The 17,827-nt window shown below is 34.7% G+C and overlaps 1 long non-coding RNA gene across 1 annotated transcript in view; it reads right to left on the bottom strand.

Annotated features, from left to right (window-relative positions):
• Positions 1–8,854: 8,854 nt before the first annotated feature.
• LOC112427046 (uncharacterized) overlaps positions 8,855–17,827 on the bottom strand; it is a 59,542-nt gene continuing 50,569 nt past the window's right edge. The window contains exons 3-4 of the long non-coding RNA XR_011608528.1: positions 11,847–11,943; positions 8,855–9,204 (exon numbers count right to left, since the gene is read on the bottom strand). This is a non-coding gene — a long non-coding RNA (uncharacterized lncRNA). The remainder of the gene's footprint in view (positions 9,205–11,846; positions 11,944–17,827) is intronic.

The following is a 17,827-nucleotide window of genomic DNA, read 5'->3' as shown; positions in this document are numbered from 1 at the left end:
TTCCAACCAAGAATAAAATGTATGTAAAGGCTCAGTTAAAAGGCCCATTAAAGACAATATGGCCAGAAACAGTACCTTAAACAAAAGGTGAGAGTTGTTAGTGACCTAGTCCTCCTGCTCAGACACCCTTACAAGTGACAAAAGCATGTCAAGGTAGCTAGATCTGTGCCAGAAAGGTGCATTTTATTTCCATAGGTGGTCTTTTTAACTTAGCTGTTTCTTAGCTAAAATTTCTGAGTTCAGGAATATCTGTGTATGGATTCAGCAAGGATAGATCAGAAAAGGAAGCAACCCTTCTCTACCTGAGGGTCTACCTTTTATAAACACTTTATCCAGGATAGCTTTCTTTTAACACTTCAGACGGGATAGTAACTAAGCTAAAAGGTTAGCAGGTTCAAATTTTCTTTTAAGCTTTTTATTTGCTTCTTGTAGAGAGACTTTTAAAAGAGGAAATAGGAAGTTGAAAAGTGGATTCCTGCTTTATAATGAAAGTCATGAAGTGTGTGTGTCAGACAAGACTCAGAATGCTAATCAATCACTCAGGAAGCCATTTTAGGTAATTTGGAAGGCATTTTAACATTAGTACTATCTCCCTACTTGAAATTGCCTTCATAACTATATCCACTTCATAAAGAAAAATGTAAGCAGTGGTTTTCTGGCCCCTAATCTGTGAAAAATCTCCCAATACTTTAACTTAGATGTGTATAAGGCAGAGAGAATCTCCAAATGGAACTCCCCTGGTAATTATAAGGTGGTGATAGGGGAGGTATAAATACCAAATGCCTGTGAGTGCTATTATGTTTTTCACATTTTTCTTGTTACTCTGGTGGGATTCAAATTTGGACAAATAAGAATAAACTTTAAAGACCTACGTTTTTTAAACCATTTTCTATTTTCTAATAACATAAGATTTATTTATTCTGAAAGTCTTCTTAACTTAGTTTTGTAGGAAGTAATTTGTGATTCAATGGAAGGCTATGCATTTCTATAACTCACTCTTCTGCCTTATCAGATTCTGATTCAATAAAAGCTATTTTACAACTTTGTGAGTTGTAGATAACTTACAGCAATGCAAAAATAATTTTCATCTATACACATGCAAATGAATTATGTCCCAAGAGGAACAGCCATCCTCCTTCCTCAGAAAGAAAGTTTTGCTTCAATTTGCACATTTAATCCAATATCCCTGATCTACAAATTTATATTTTTATTGGATTCTCCTTTGAACCAGTATATAAAATCTACTTGTTTCCTTCATTATGAGTGAAGAAAAAATATTTATTTAATTTTACATATGCTCAGGGAATGGACATATGTAAAATGTCACATATGCAATGGTGAAGACATCGGTGAACTTGCTCCCTCTGCAAAACAATGAAAATACAGACAAAACAACTAAAACTCTTAAAACCCTAACAATTAAGGAGTTAGCTGAAAAGCACTAATTACTGAACCTAGTTGACAAAATGAACTATCTGGCATTTTAACTTATTATTCCTACTCCTCTTTGTTCCCTGCTCAGTAGTATGGCAAGCAAAAGTTGACAGCATTGTTGAAAATGGAGAAATTGAACCGCTTTTTCAAAGTTTTATTAAAACCTCCGTCCCCAGAAAACAGTCAATATTCGTCTAAAATTGAAGTTCTCTGGAAAAGCTCTATTCTCAGAATGTGTTGACTATTTGATTTGACTCAGAGCTTAATTTAGTTGGGGGGGAAAATGGCCCATCCCTAGGGCATCACCAAAACAATAACAAACTTCTGGCAGTAGCTGTCTAAGGCTGTACTTTTAATTATGACAAACAACTGTATGGCCAGGAATTTAAAAGGAAATGCCAGAGAACTAGATGACTGTAGGAGGAGTCTGAAAACCTATGACATATTCCTGAGCATATAAAAAGCCATTTTCTGCACAAGACTGTGTCCATGACCAGGAAACATGTGGGAAAGGATAAGATGCCAGTCACCCACCTGCAGCTGTCCTTGAGGTCCTACACAAGCAGGAGTTGCAAGTGAAGTCTGTCTTGTAAATTGCATGAAGTATGAAAGGGCCCCTTTTCACACAGATCTCTGTGCAAAGGTAAAAGACATGCATGCAAAATATTTAAGGAAAACTTTTGACCATTCAGAAAATTTACTAACCACTAAATTATCCTGATTTGGGTGTGACCCCTAGGAAGCAAGACTTAAAAATAAAAACAATAACTTAAAAAATGTATTTTTTAGCTAAAAGAGAACTTAGTAGCCATTTACTAGAAGAAATACATAACTATATGATTAGTTCAGAAAACTCACTAAACAAATAAGCAACAAAAAAAATCTGATAGTAGATTTTATAAATTGTTCAGTTTTCAACAAACAAATTAGAAGACATTCCAAAAATAAAATAAATGAATAGGAAAGTATGTCACATTAAAGGGGGAAAAAGTAGTCAACATAAAATGTCCCTGATAGGGTTCAGACTTTGGACAGAGACTTTTAATAAGTGATAACAAAATGTTTAACAACTAGAGAAAAACATGATCACTTTGGCAACACATATACTAAAATTAGAGCTAGAGGAAACTATGTCTAAAGAATTAAAGAAAAATATGACAACATTGTCTTCCCAAGTAGATAGTTTAGCTATTCCCAAGTAGACAGTATCAGCTAGAATAGAGCTGAAAATTATAAAAGTAGCCAAATATGAATTGTAGATATGAAAAATCTGGAGTCAAAATATTTTGGAGTTGAAAACTCTGGAGTTGAATTACAAATTCTGGAGTTAGAACTAAAATGACAAATCCTCCACAAAGCCTCAACAACAGATTTGCACTGGTGGAAAAAAAAATCAACACAGTTTAAGATAGGTTAATACAGATTATCCAGTGTAAGGAGAAGAAAGAGTAAAGACTTATAAAAAATAAAGCCTAAAAGACTTGTGGGACACAGTATTCCAATACATGTGTAATAAGAATCCCAGAAAAAGAAAAGAGAGAAAAGGATAGAAATATATTTGAGAAAATAATAGCCAAAATTTGATGAAATATATGGATCTACACATCCAAGAAGCTCAATGAACCCTAATACAATAAACTTAAGAGACCTATACTGAGATACATCTTAATAAAACTGACAAAAGTCAAAGGCAAAATGAAAGCCTTCACAGTAGCAAGAGAAAAATCAATAATTTCTCATCAGAAACCACGGATCCTGGAAGACAGTGAGATAATATCTTCAAAGTGTTGAAAGAAAAAGACTGTCAACCAAAATTTTTGCATTCAGTTAAACTTTCAAAAATGAATAAATTAAGTCCCTTTCAGATAAAGAAAAATTTAGAGAGAGCACTGCTAGCATTCCTACTTTTCAAGTAATACTATATAAATCCTTAAATCTAAAGTAAAAGACACTACATGCTGAGTCAATCCACCTAAAGGAATAGAACACTAGTAAAAGTAATTGTGTCAGTAGTATGAAAGACAATATAGTTTATTTTTGGTTTGCAATTATTTTCTTCTCCTGTTTGAAAAGATAACTGCCTAAACAATATTATAAAACCATATTAATGGACTTATAAATTTAAGAAATGCCATTGGTATGGCAAAAATACTGCAAAGAAAACAAGGGTAAATGGAAATAAAATGTTTATATTTTATTGAAATAAAATGAGTATTAGTTAAAACTAGGTTAAGTTCATATGCAACCACTAAAAGATCATTTAAAAGAAACATAATAAAAGAAATGACTAGGGAATTACAGAGGTTCACTAGGAAATATCTATTTGGCACACAAGAATGCAGGAATTGAGCAATTATTGAACAGGAAAGTTGTAATATCTGTAGAAAACAAATAGTAAAATGACAGACTTAAATTCTGCCTTATCAGAAATTATGTTAAACGTGAGTGGATTAAACTTCCCTCTCAAAAAGCATAGAATGGAAGAAGGGATAAATACTAAAACAAAACACAACAGCAACATAATATGGCTATATGATATCTGAAAGAGATATACTTTAGATTAAAAGATACAAATATATTGAAAATAAAGAATTTAAAAATAAATACCATTTAGGGAATAACCAAATGACAGTGTGAGTGGCTATAGTAATTTAAAAAAACATACTTTAAAATGAAAGTATTTTACTAGAAATAATGAGGACTATTTTATAACAAGTAAGGTAAATCATGAAGAATACAATTATTGACATGTATGTATATATCAACATTGCATCAAAATATCTAAAGCAAAACTGACTAAATTAAATGGAGAAATAGACAATTCAAAATAATAGAGAATTCAATACTTTACTTTCAAGAAACAATAAATTTAATAGCCAGAATATCAGCAAAAATAAAAAAACAAACAAACAGAACGGAGTTGAAAAGAGCTTAAGCCAACTAGATATAACAAAACCTATCAAGTCCCCAATCCAACAACTGTAGAATACACATTATTCTCTGGAGTATATGGAACATTCTCCAGGATAGACAATATGGTAGGTCGTAAAACAAACCTCAACAATTTTTTTTAATTTAAATAATACAAAGTATGTTCTTTGACCATGAAAAATTTAGTTACAAAACAACCACAGAAGAAAATTTGGGAAATGTACAAATATTTAAATTTAAAATACGCACCCTATATAACCAATAGGTCAAATATAATTCACAAGCAAAATCAGAAAAGACTTTGAGATGAGTGAAAAGAAAACACAACATACTAAAATTTAGGAAATGCAGCTAAAGCATTGCTTTCAGGAAATTTATTGCTATAAATGTTTACATTAAAAAGAAGAGTGATCTCAAATAAATAACCAAATTTTCCACCTTAAGAAACTAGAAAAAGCAGAAAAAACTAAACTCAAAACAAGCAAAAGGAAGAAAATAATAAAATTTAGAGCAGAAGCAAATGAAAAAGAGAATAGAAAATCAATAGGGAAAACTGGAAAAACAAAAAGTTAGTTCTTTGAAAAAATAAACAAAATGGGCAAATCTTTAGCTAGACTGATCAAGAAAAAAAATTTAAAAATATTCAAATTACTAAGCTACAAATAAAATAAGGACATCCACTATCAACTTTAAAGAAATGAATTATAAAGTTAGATTGTCTAGGACAAATGAACAAATTCCTAGAAATACCCAAACAAATATTGATTTAAGAAGATAAAGAAATCTAAGTAGACCTATAACAAATTAGGAGATTTAATTATTAATCAATAAAATTGTCCAGGCATGGTAGCTCATGTCTGTAATCTCAGCACTTTGGGAGGTCAAGGCAGGTAGATCACCTAACGTCAAGAGTTCAAGACCAGCCTGGCCAACATGGTGAAACCCTATCTCTACTAAAAATACAAAAAATTAGCTGGAGGTAGTGGCAGGCACCTGTAATCCCAGCTACTCCAGAGGCTGAGGCAGGAGAATCAGTTGAACCTGGGAGGCAGAGGATGCAGTGAGCCAAGATTGCACCATTGTACTCCAGGCTGGGCAACAAGAGCAAAACTCTGTCTCAAAACAAAAACAAAAACAAAAACAAAAACAAACAAAAAAAACCAACTGTATAAATTAAAGCCCAGGAGCAGATGGTTTCTCAGATGAATTCAACTAAACATTTAAAGAACTGGTACCAATTCTTCAAAAACTCTTTCAAAAAACAGAAGAGGAACAAAAGAATCCCAATTATTTCTATGATCCCAGTATTACCCTGATACAAAGATCAGACAAAGATATTGTAAGAAAAGAAAAGTATAGACCAATATTCTTTATGAATATGGATGCAAAAATCCTCAACAAAATATTAGCAAATCAGATCCCCCAAAAAATTTAAAAATATTTAATTCCATGATCAAAAGCGATTTATCTCAGGAATGCAAGGCTGGTTCAACATCTGAAAATAAATCCATGTAACATACCATGCTAGTAAAATTAAGGACAAAACCCACATAAATCATCTCAATAGAGGCAGCAAAAGCATCTGACAAAATCCAACACTCTTGTTCTGCTAAAAACATTTTGAAAACTACAAATACAGAGAACTTCCTCAACCTGATAAAAGACATTTTATTATAAATTCCATAGCTAACATACTTAACAGAAAATCACCAAATCATTTCCCTCTAAGATCAACAATAAGACAAGCACATCCAAGCTTACTATTTCTGTTCATCATTGTACTGAATTTCTGGGCAGAGTAACAAGGTAAGAGAAAGAAATAAAGAGCATAAGATTGAAAATGAAGAAGTAAAACTATTTTTGTTTGTAGGTAATACGATCTTGTATATAGAAAATCCACTATAAAAACTATCAGAACAAATAAACAAGTTCAACATTGTTACTGAGTACAAGTTCAATATACAAAGATCAATCGTATTTGTATATACTATCCATGAATATTCAAAAAATGAAATTAAGAAATGACTTATAGTAAGAACTAATAATTACATAGAATACCTAGGAATAAATGTTTAAGTGCAACTTGTACTTTGAAAAATATAAAAATATTTCTAAATAAATTAAAGAAGATTTTAAAAAATGAAACAATATCCCATTCTCATGAGTGAGAAAACTTAACATTGTTAAGATATATTACCCAAATTGTTCTACAAATTCAATGCAATCATTATCAGAATTTCAGCTCATTTTCTTGCAGAAATTGAAAAGATGATCCTAACATTCACATAGAAATTCAAGGGACTCAGAATAATTAAACAATCTTGGGAATAAAGGACAAAGTTGGTGGACTCACACTTCTCATTTTCAAAACTTACTATCAATCTATAGTAATTAAGACAGCATGCTACTGATATAAGATTATATATATATATATGAATGAAAGGAATTAAGTTGATAGTTCCAAAAGAAAGTTCTTACACTTGTGGCCTTTTGTTCTGCAACAAGGGTGCCAAGACAATTCAATGTGCAAAGGATAGTCTTTTTAACCAACAGTGTTGAGAAAACTGGATATCTACATGCAAAACAATGAAGTTGAACCTTTATCACATACCATATACAAAAATTAGCTCAAATACATCACAAACCTAAATAGAAGAGCTAATACTACCAAACTAAAAGAGAACTTAGTAGTAAATCTTTGTGACCTTAGGTTAAGCACTGGTTTCTTAGATATGATATGAAAAGCACAAGCAACAATATAGATAGATAGATAGATAGATAGATAGATAGATAGATAGATAGATAGATACATTAATTAGCCTTCAACAAATTTAAAAAGAACACCATCTAGAACATGAAAAGACAACCACAAAATGAGATAAGTTATTTGTAAATGACATAGGATTTGTATTCAGAATTTATAAATAATTCTAAACAATGCAACAATAAAATGATAAACAACCCAATTTTTAAATGGGTAAAGGATTTGAGTATACACTTCTTCAAATAAGATATATAAATGACCAACAATCACATGAAGAGATTCTCCACATCATTAGTTACTAGGAAAATGCAAATCAAAACCACAATGAGACACAATTTCACACCCACAAACATGACTAAAAAGACAGGGAGTAACAAAGGTCAAAGAGGATGAGGAGAAATGGAAACCCTCATAAATTTCTCATGAAGGTGTAAAATAGGGCAGACATTTTGGAAAACAGTTTATCTGTTCCTCAAAATATTAGGCATGGAGTCATCATAAGACATATCAACACCAGTCCCAGGTATACCCAAAAGAAGTGCAAATGTATCTTCACACAAAAACTCATATGTGAATGTTCATAGCAGCATTATTTATAACAGCCAAAAAGTGGAAACAAATGTCTATCAACTGGTAGATATTTATATCTATACAATCTAACATCATTTAGCAATAAAAAATAATGACACACTGATATATGCTACTACTTGAGAACCCTGAATGCATTATATTAAGTAAAAGAAACCAGTCACAGGAGACCAAATATTGTATAATTGCATTTATTTGAAGAGCCATGAACGGGCAAATCCATGGAAACAGAAAATAGAATAGTGGTTGCCTGGGGCTGCGGTGGTGAGCTGGAGAACAGTAATGGGGAATAATTGCTAATGGATATGGGTTGGGGTTTCTTTTTATGGGTTTTGAATATGTTCTAAAATTAGATTGTGGTGATGGTTGCACAACTCTGAACATACTAGAATACTACTAAATGATAAGACAAACAAACCTTGTTTTAAGTAAATAATGACAGAAACAATAACAAAAGCTTGCAGAAAACTCAGCTCAATACCACAACATTTTAAGCTTTATGAAAAAAAAAAAAACTGGATTTTAGGGTTTGAAGTCTGAATTAATGTAATACAACTCCAAAACCCACAAGGATATCTAATAAATCTAAGTTGATGATTCCAAATTTCTTCATCTGGCAAGGTCCTCCTGAGATCCTATCATCCATCCCTCTGCTCAAGCTCAGATAAGTGGACTATTTTCAGCACTGTATTTAAACCCATACAATAAATAGTTTAATAAACTCTTTCAGTTATGGTAACTTGATCTGAATGGGATGCTGAGTGTCAGGGGCAAGAGTTTCTTCCCTGAACCTTTACAATCATGACATTGAATAAGCAGCTCTTGGTTAGAGATGGTGGTAGAGCAACAGAGGAGATAGTGCACCTAAATACCCAGAGAACTGTCAGGGACAGTGCAGGGGTCCCACATGGAGTGGGAGAGAGAGGGCAAGCCAACAGCAGGCCGAAAGAGGACTGAGGCAAGAGACAAATAGGATAGAATAGTTACAGAAGAAGAAAAAGATGAGTCAGGGAAACTTTCATATGACTGAAAGTTTAGAGATGAGAGAGGAAAAAATAGGAAAAAGAAATCAGAAGAAACAAAGAGAACAAAGAATATTTTAGTTTTTTTATCTTTTTTTTTTTTTTTTTTTTTTGTCTCCGGAATGTTGACAAATATAAAGCAAAGTAAATCACTTTGGACCCACCACTTACCCTCGTTTCCACAAGCAGAAGGGGTGTACTATGGAATGAATGCCTGTGTTTCCTCCACATTTATATGCTGAAGTTCTAATGTGATAGCACTGGGAAGTGGGATCTTTTAGAAGTAAATTGCTCGTGAGGGTGGAACCCCTTTGATGAGATTAGTGTCCACATAACAAGGGAAAGAGAGCCACTCCCTCTCTGCTCTCTGCCACGTGGTCATTGTCATCTGCAAACCAAAAAGTGGACCCACACCAGACACTGGATCTGCAGGCAGCTTCATCTTGGACTTCCCAGACTCCAGAACTGTGAAAAATAAATAAATGTTGCTTAAGCCACTTATAGTATATCCATAGGTGACATACCTATGTATATGATATAGGTTTTATAGCATCCCCAGACCAGACTAAGATGATATACTTTATAATGCAATATACAAAGTGATAAAAATATACAGAAGAATTGGTTTAGTGACAAAGCTGTCTGGTCCTTTACATTGCAGCAATTCTGGAAGAGCAAAGGAAAACTGCTTGCTATTTTCTCGTAGGTTAGCTAAGAAATAAATATAAACAATTTTCTTTTATTCAATTTATGATTAATATTAACAGTAAAAATAATGACACAAAATAAAACAAATTGCATATAGTAAACTTTGTTGTTGACTAAAAATAGACAGAAGGAAAACTTTTTAATAAAATCTCGATCTGCAGCATTAGATTTAGAATAGATACAATGTCATACAACAAAATTTCCAATTGCAGATGTTATAAATTTATTAATATAAATTTTAAAACTTGATTAGCAGTACATCACTTTCACTGAAAATTTTACATGGAAAATGATTCCGATGAGAATTATTTCAGCAAAATAAAAATAAACATTTAAAAAATTGGGTATGATTTAAGTATGCTAGATAGAAAGTTGGTAAAGGAATTAAACCAGCTTAATAAGAAAAAAAACTTCCCAGAACAAATTTCTTTTTTCCACATACATTTTTCTCTATGTGCTCTGGAGACATTTCTGAATTTGTGTATGCTGACACATAATGAGCCCCTCTGTGTCTATTTCTGAGGAAGCTTTATTTAGTTGCCCTTCTGATAAACAGTGTAAGTTCAAAAGAATAAGCAGTCCATATTCCCCGGGCTTGGCATGAGGAGGCAGCAGATGATCTAATAGATTTTGTTGCTTCTAATTTTTGTGACTAATATAGAGGTTCTGTTTTGAAAGCACCCGGATCTGGCTTCATTCTGGTTTAGATATTTGGAACAAAATGTACTCTTTCCCAAGAGTCACTTTCTCAGAACTATCCGAAGCATAATTTTTAAAAACATAAGTACATCAGGAATAGTTCAGAATGACCATGAAGCTTGCCAAAGGTCTAAAGAAGCTCGAAGTGGCTTAATTAAATTTAGACAGTGGGGCTAAGAGAAGTCCTTAAATAGTAAGATGAGGGACTCTTTCTACTCCCTGTCCTAAGATTTCGCTATGGAGGGACCACCTCTAGAGAAAGACTCAGATCTCTTGCCCATTCTCCTCCCTTAACCCTCTTTATAGGATTGGTAATTTGAAAGAAGGAACTGCTAAAATACTCTTCTTAGTCCCTTCTAACTCTCTTTGGGAGCCAGTCTGCCTTCAAGGAAGATGCTATTGCTGCTTCCTATTGCTATAAAATGGACGGGGGTACACTCCCCTCCCCTGACACTTTTTCTATTTCAGAAACACTAGGATTTTTTTTCTGTCTCTGCCTGGTGAACAGATGGATAAATCTTTCTCATCCCAGGGGGTATAGAACCATTAAGCCCATTTTTCTCCATGCACAAGTCATGTTCCCCAACAGACAAAGGTCATATTTTGATGGTCATCCTGACTCCTCTTTCTCAGTGGCTCCAAACTGAGGCAGGGAAAAGTGGGAGATTAATTATTTACTTCTTAAGTTCCAATGTAAATCCCAATTTGCCTTCTTCTCCCTTTTCAGCTATTTCTTGTCATGGAAAATGAAGCCTGTGGGGTTTTGTTTATAGTTAGTGTGTGTGTGTATGTGTGTGTGTGTGTGTGTTGTATTTGTTTGTTTTTCTCCGTATTTTTAGGCAAAGGAAATAAAAGTAAGATTTGGGATGCAGATAGCATTTTGGAGATCTTGTAGAATTTAAAAGCCATAAGGCTTATTTACATTTAGAAGACATACAATTCTAAGGAAAAAAAAAAATAGAGATCCAAACAATGAAAAGAAGCTGAGAGGGTAGGACGGAGAGTCATGTTTATCAGGAACAGGCTCATTTTGTGTAGAAAGGACATTTGAAACAAATATGACATGTTTTAACATGTAATCTGGGGGTGATGTAAAATATGCAACAGTCTCTTGAATAAATTTTCTCTTAAAGTCTCAGAGTATACTCATTTTTTATGGAATTGATCTTAGATTTGGAAAATTGGTTCTGAATCTCATGAAGCTCACCTTTTAAATAAAATTGGCATTGTCGGTAATGTTATTACTTTGCAAACAGATTGGTAGTTTTTTTCTGTATTCCCAAATCCTACCGTATTTATTCAATCATGTAATAGAAAATACTCTATAAGGAAAGTAAATGTACCTTTCTATTTATGCTTGTATTTACCATTAACATCGATAAGCACCAAAAACTGTTACTGCAATTAAATGTAGAAAAGAATTTTTTTTTAAATCTTGACAAATAAAAAACTCTCTGAAATATGAAAATGAAGAGTGCTTTTCTGGCTATACTGAATGGCCTCCTAGGAGATTATAATGTGAGTGAAGTTTGTCTTTCAGGGTTCTCTTTCTCTGAGTTCTCCTCCTTAGGCATTTTCTAATCTTCTGCTGCCCTTTTAAGCTTTGAATTTGGCCTATTTTGACTGAAGCAAGAGGAAGATAGCATCCCAACCTCTTATTTTATTTTTTTCCCCCAAACATTCAAGTGTATTTGACTTACTTTCACATATCCATCAAGAATGAGCTGAAATGCTCCCTTCTCTGAGTTAGAACATTTTCCTTCTCTGGAATGTCCTTCTTTCTGCTTTTACAATTGCCTGTGTATACATAAACAAGGAAGAATAGAAGAGATGTCTCAGCCCAAAGGATAAATCGCAGGTGTAGGAAAAGTCAGAGACGATAGGCCCTTGTCATAGCCCCACAATCACTACAGACACATTGCACGCTCTGCCTTCCCCTGGGTTTGCCTTACTCTATTACTCCATTTCACGCCGATAGAAACTGTGAGATAGGAGCCCTCGACATGAGTATTCCTCCCCATAAGAGGAGCATGTCTTCACAGAAAATTCACTGATTGTTTTAACCTGTGTCTGATGCAAAGTTTCACTGGCATTACTAACAGGTGCAGAACCAATTAACTGATTTGAATTTTATCATCATTGTCATTGTCAACAGACACTTAATGGGTATCTCTAGAGTGCTGCACATTGCACTAGATACCTAGAGCTCATCTTCTTTCCCCTGGAGGATATTTTAATGAACAATGAAATAGCGAACATCTAGACATGAAAGTGGAAATGCAAGAGAAATAAAAGGAATTAATAACTTGTCCTTAAGTAAAAAGTTGCCTGGACCTTTCCTATGCCTTCCTAATACCAATAATCACAAGCCATTTAAATGTATTAAAAGATCTGTTTATACACACACACTGAAGAGAGAGAGAGCAAGAGAGAGAATGACGATGATGGATGACAGACATAAACATCATGCAAATGTACATAAAGATCTATAGATCTGTACAAAAATATACATGGCACATCTATTCTTATAGATCTTTATTCAGACTTATATGCAAAGACATAAATGTAAAACAAATTTTATTAGCAGCTTTTAATATATGTAAGATAAGTAAATAATAGCTTTTACTTCACTGATTGAAATCAATTGGGTGACAGTAAAGTCTTTCCTAAAACGTCATTCGAAATTCCACCTTCAAATGTGGGTTTTATGGTTACAGAGTTGTAGCAGTCTTGAGTAACATTCAGACAAGAGCAATAACCTTCACTCAGGAACTAAATGAAGAAATTTCAAGGCTAAATACAAGTAACTGAGGAAACATGAGAGCCTAGGCCTAATTTAATTTATAGGCCTCAAAGAAAAATAGGATTAGTTAATCTAGTACAAATGAGTTCTCCAAAAAGTCTTTATCTTTAGCCCAGATAATGAGAAGTGAGTAAGTTCAGAACATGTAGAGATCTGAATCACTAGTCAATAAAAGAGTTTTCTGAAGCAGTATGTTAACATTGAACACATTTTAAACAAAGTTAAACATTGATGCAGACTACATTCCTGAGATGCAACCCAATGTTACCTGGGCAATGTACTGGATAACTAAAAGGAGCTTCATACCTAATGTGTGACATGTTTGTCTATCCATTTAAGTGACACACTGTTTTGTTTCAGGTGAGGTTGATTTAAGGACTTTTCAAAGTTAAAAAGGACATTTGTTGATAAAAGAGAATGACTCTCACGCAACTTTGTGTAGACATTCTTGAGAGATCGCATTTATCACATATGATGTTCAAATGTACCGGAAGCCCGAGCCTTTCACCTCTACTGAGCAATAGGCATTTGAGAACTTAGTCTGTCTGGCTGCCATCCATTATCTGCTCATGCTAACAAAGGCAGAACCAATCACATGAAAATACAGCAGAGTGCACCTAGCTGCCAGCCTACTAACAGCAGGTGTGTGCCTCTCTTTGAATCATTACTTCCAGCCTACTCTCCTTTAAAGTCTGATTCAGATTTGAAGGCCTCTGGTAACCAGCCCCCTTTCTGGGTCAAGATCTTCCCAATCTTTTCTTTCTGGTTTTATGGCTTCATGTTTCCCAGCTTATAGCTAAGACTCCTGGTTCTTACGACCTACATTGTAATAAGGATTAAATGAAACTTTGAACGTAGGAAGTCCTCAGCCAGTAATAGTTGATGCTGGTTGTGTTGCCTCTCCTCCAAAACTTAAGCTAAGCCTACTTTTCTAAACAAGCTGGCCTTGGGGAAAGACCAAGATAGGAGAGACGAAAGAGCTAACTGGCCTGTGACACAAACCTTAAAGACTTAATCGGTGAAAAAAAAAAAAAAAAGGGTTGATTTATAAGCAAGTGGAGGTAGAGTCACTGCCAGAAACATCATGAGGAAGTAAATTAAAAGTTTGTGGAAGCCATCTTCAAGAAAGGCAAGATCAGAGGTAGAAGGTACGGTCAGAACTCATGTAAGTTGTCTCACATTAATAATCTCTATCCCATATGTTCCTCTGTTATGTATTTATTATGCACTGACTCCTAGTACAGGATTTTTTTTTTTTTTTTTTTTTTTTTGTGAGACAATTTCACTATTGTTACCCAGGCTGGAGTGCAATGGCACTATCTCGGCTCACTGCAACCTCCATCTCCCAGGTTCAGGCAATTTTCCTGCCTCAGTCTGGCAGCTGGGCTTACAATCCCGATCAGCTGGGATTACAGATGCCCGCCACCATGCCTGGCTAGTTTTTTGTATTTTTTGTAGTTTTAGTAGAAATTGGGTTTCACCATGTTGGCCAGGCTGGTCTTGAACCCCTGACCTCAGGTGATCCACCTGCCTCAGCCTCCCAACGTGCTGGGATTACAGGTGTGAGCCACTGCACCCAGCCTAGTACAAGATTTTGCTTGAATTATCAGAACCTCTTGTGCCCTATCATTGTATCAGTCAGCTTTTCCTATGTAACAAACTACCCCAAAATTTAGTGATTTCAACCATTTATTTAGCTCCTGAATCTACTGATTAACAATCTGGTCTAATCAGATCTGGGCTTGGCTGATGGTGACTGGATTTGCTCAGATATCTGTGATCACCTGGCTAGTTTGCTGAGGCTGACTGGTTTATGATGACCATTTCTGAGACAGCTCAGATGACTGGAGCTTCTCTTGACATTACTTTTCATTCTCCATCAGCCTACCTTCAGTTTTTATCACATGGTGATGGCAGAGTCCCAATGGCAGTAAGGGCAGATCAAGGCTCAGAACATCCACAGCACCTTTTCTAGCATATTTTTACTGACCAGCTCAAATTCAAGGGGAAAAAATAAATTTTACTTCTTTGTTAGAGGAGTTGCCAGGTCACATTGCAAAGAGGCATGGAGTCAGAGAAGGGATGTATTTGGAGACATTTTTGCCATCTATTACAGCCAATAAGTGGATCCAAATTAAAAGAAGTCAAAGGCAAGTTTTCCATGCTAGAGAAAGCTTTATGATGAGCACTGATGAAAGGGAGCAACAAACACACATAGCATCTTCACGGATAGATATCAGACATCCCATAACTATGACTACATCCTCAAATTTCATTCTACCAAAATAACATAGCATATACAAGAAAGTATTTATATCAGCATACCTTAAAAACTCATTAGAGTCAAAAGTGCCTAAATATGTCACAGCAGTTCATATTTTCTGTTACTTAGGGTAGGATCGGAAAGAGTAAAGAATGATGAATTTTCCTATTGTTTGCATCTTTGGGTTGAGGTGCGTTAGGGGAGAAAAGGGATAGCACACAGGAAAGCCTGGGCATAAACCTGAGTGACAGTGTAAACCACAGTTGTCCTTTTCCAATGGAGAATTCAGTTGGCCAAGAAGAGCTAACTAGAATGGTAAGAGAAGAAAAAGAGAAAATCAGAAAAAGGGAGAGAAAGAGTAGCTGTCATTTGGCTTTGTATATTGTTACAGAGATAGTAAAATATTTTTCATGGACATCTACCCTTAAATACCAATAATTTATTGTGCATTTTAAAGCAACTAAAAAAAGTGTGATTGGAATGTTTATAACACAAAGAAATAGTAACTACTTGAGGTGAGAGATATTCCATTTACCCTCCTGTAATAATTATACATTGTATGCCTGTATCAAAATATCTCATGTACCCCATAAATATATACACCTGTTATGCACCCATAAAGATTAAACATAAAAATTAAATACCATTGCCCCCCCCCCATTTTACTCATTGCATAAACATATGTTAATCAAAGAATCAATGTCAAACATGGCATTCACTGTATGAAAGTCAAGAGATGTGCTGGATCTTTTCTTATATTCAAGTAACTTTCCTAAAAGAGATGCACCCCAAAACAAATAACTGTAAAACAATAAGTGGCCGTACTAGAACTCAGGGAGGCACAGCAGAAGGATCCAGAAAAGGAATTTACCATGAGAAGGGACATTGGCAGGAGTGGTTTCTGGAGATGGATGGGGGATAGATAACAAAAAGCATAAAAAGATATTCCAAGACACAAATGCTTGAATCTGCTCTTGAAGAGAAGTGGATTAAGGGGAAAACCTGCAAGGATGCTCAGAATTGGAGAGAAAAACCTTTCAGACAATGGGAACAGAATTAACAGATGTCCTGAGGCATAAGAGAACATTGTTTGTTTGGGAAACAAGAATTAAGAGTGGCTAAATTATATAGAACATGAAGGAGTACAAGATTGACGTCTGAAAAACTATTCATTCTGTGCAAAAAAAACTTGAAGAATATCCATAAGCTTTAGGTTTGCATCTTGGGTAAAAATAGAAATCATGTGACACTCTCCACCCTCACAAATACATAATATTGAATGACTAATATTTTCACCTCTGTTTTCAATGATTCATCAAAATCTGAAGCCCAGTTGGTAGATAAAACTCTGCCTTAGTCATATTATCTAAATAATTTAAGTTAGAAAACTTCAAATAAATTGTGTGCGTGTGTGTTTGTAAATTTTCCCTTGAAAGCTGCCTTTCATTTTTACCAATTTCATTTCTCTATCTTCTAAGGGCCTAACTTCATTATAAACCCCAGGAGTATGCTATCTTTCCCACAAAAGAGGAAGGGGGAAAAAGATAAATTTCCAGGGATGGTTTTGCACACCAATGACAGGCATAGGTTTCTAAAGGACAGTTTCCAACCTGTTAATAGTTTTCAATACACAACAGCTGCAATCCATGAAAGAGATAAATATTCATGGCACAAAGCATTTATATGTATCAAATGTATATTCATGAACAAATGGCTTCCCCTGCCTTTAATAGTGTTTGTTGTGCAGTCAGTAAAGAATGGACCAAGTTTTCCCTGGCTCCAACGGCTGGGTCTCTACTGTTGCATCTCCTGAATGTCGGTTTTGCAGTGATTATAGACAAGACAATAGCCATGGGAAAAAAAAAAAACACACACACACAAAATGTGCCCAGAATCACTCCCCACTTGTTCCAGATATTGGATAGCAGAACCAAATATTAATGGCAGATTTTATATGGCTGCCAACTTATTTTTCAGGAAAAGCATTTTACATTCAAGCCTTGTGTAGCCATATGTGCACTATAATATCCACGGTTGACCCTCCTCTTTCAAATATGCTTTGTCACAGCACCAATGCCACCCCAAAGGGCTTTCCTAAGAATACTGGAACAGGAATTTGCATACATTGAATAGCACTTTCAGGTGATCATCAGCATCTGGTTGTCATGCCCTTAATCAGAGTGTTCTGTGCAGCCTGGAAGCAAAAGAATGATGGTGCAAACTATGCAAGCCTTTGTTTTTCAGTAAGGTTTGGAGGATGGTATGTGCTTCCGAAAATTGACATATTGTTTAATAAAAGTGTTTTTTGCTCCATTAATTTCTCCAAGAGGGAAGCAAGAATATTATAGAAACAGTGAGGAAATATGCCTTTTGCTAAACAAGAAAGGCATCATTATAAGGTTTTAGGGTACTACACAAAGTCTGTTAAAAAAAACTTAATAATAAAATAATTTAACTTATAACTTGCATGGAAAGAAGCCCTTCAGTTTTGCAGACAGGATCTCTTAATCCCCTCTCTCTTTTTTTTTTTGGGCGGGGGGGGCTCAGCTCCCAGCCTTCCTTTAGGGTTACAAAAAAAATAATTCTGACTCTATCAGAAATGTCAAACTTAGGCC

This window comes from Macaca nemestrina, chromosome 10 (assembly GCF_043159975.1).
Source record: "Macaca nemestrina isolate mMacNem1 chromosome 10, mMacNem.hap1, whole genome shotgun sequence".
Lineage (NCBI taxonomy): Eukaryota > Metazoa > Chordata > Mammalia > Primates > Cercopithecidae > Macaca > Macaca nemestrina.
Note: the sequence above shows the minus strand (reverse complement) of the source record. Positions and strands in the feature narration are given on the sequence as shown.